We start from the raw sequence: 1635 nt of genomic DNA on the forward strand, positions 1-1635 counted from the left end.
CACAAAGGCTCAAAATAAAGGGATGGAGGAAGATTGACCAAGCAAATGGAGAGCAAAACAAAAAACAAACAAACAACCAAAAAAACGGGAGTTGCAATTCTCATCTCTGATAAAACAGACTTTAAAGCAACAAAGATCAAAAGAGACAAAGAATGACATTACATAATGGTAAAAGGATCAATGCAACAAGAGCTAATGATCCTAAATATATATGCACTCAATACAGGAGCACCCAGATACATAAGGCAAGCTCTTAATGACTTACAAACGGACTTAGACTCCCACACAATAATAGTGGGAGACTTTAACACCCCATTGTCAATATTAGACAGATCAACCAGACAGAAAATTAACAAGGATATCCAGGACCTGAACTCAGACCTGGACCAAGCAAACCTAATAGACATTTACAGAACTCTCCACCTCAAATCCACAGAATATACATTCTTCTCACCACCACATCATACCTACTCTAAAATTGACAACATAATTGGAAATAAATCACTCCTCAGCAAATGCAAAAGAACGGAAATCATAGCAAACAGTCTCTCAGACCACAGTGCAATCGAGTTAGAACTCAGAACGCAGAAACTAACTCAGAACTGCACAGCTTCATGGAAACTGAAAAACTGGCTTTTGAATGTTGACTGGATAAACAATGAAATGAAGGCAGAAATAAAGATGTTCTTTGAAACCAACGAGAATGAAGACACAACATACCAGAATCTCTGGGACACATTTAAAGCAGTCTCTAGAGGAAAATATATAGCAATAAGTGCCCACATGAGAAGCAAGGAGAGATCTAAAACTGAAACCCTAGCATCAAAATTGAAAGAGCTAGAGGAGCAAGATCAAAAAAACTCAAAATCTAGCAGAAGACAATAAATAACTAAGATAAGAGCAGAACTGAAGGAGATAGACACTCAAAAAACCCTTCAAAAATCAATAAATCTAGGAGCTGGTTTTTCGAAAAGATCAACAAAATAGACCACTAGCCAGATTAATTAAAAAAAAGAGAGAGAATAACCAAATCAATGCAATAGAAAATGATAAAGGGGATATCACCACAGATTCCACAGAAATTCAAATCATCAGAGATTATTACAAACAACTCTATGCACATAAACTAGTAAACCTGGAAAAAATGGATAAATTCCTGGACCCTTGCCTCCTCGCAAGCCTAAACCAGGAAGAAGTTGAAACCCTGAATAGACCAATAACAAGGTCAGAAATTGAGGCAGGTATTAAGAGCCTACCACCCAAAAAAAGCCCAGGTCCAGATGGGTTCACAGCCGAATTATACCAGACCTACAAAGAGGAGCTGGCACCATTCCTTCTGAAACTATTCCAAATAATCCAAAAAGAGGGAATCCTTCCCAAATCATTTTATGAGACAAACATCATCCTGATACCAAAACCCGGCAGAGACTCAGCAAGAAAAGAAAACTTCAGGCCAGTATCCATGATGAACATAGATGCAAAAATCTTCAATAAAATACTGGCAAGCCGATTGCAATAGCACATCAAAAAGCTTATCCACCATGATCAAGTAGGCTTCATCCCAGGGATGCAAGGCTGGTTCAACATATGCAAGTCTATAAACGTAATTCACCACATAAACAGAACCAAAGACAA

This window comes from Cebus imitator, unplaced genomic scaffold, assembly GCF_001604975.1.
Source record: "Cebus imitator isolate Cc_AM_T3 unplaced genomic scaffold, Cebus_imitator-1.0 Scaffold184, whole genome shotgun sequence".
Lineage (NCBI taxonomy): Eukaryota > Metazoa > Chordata > Mammalia > Primates > Cebidae > Cebus > Cebus imitator.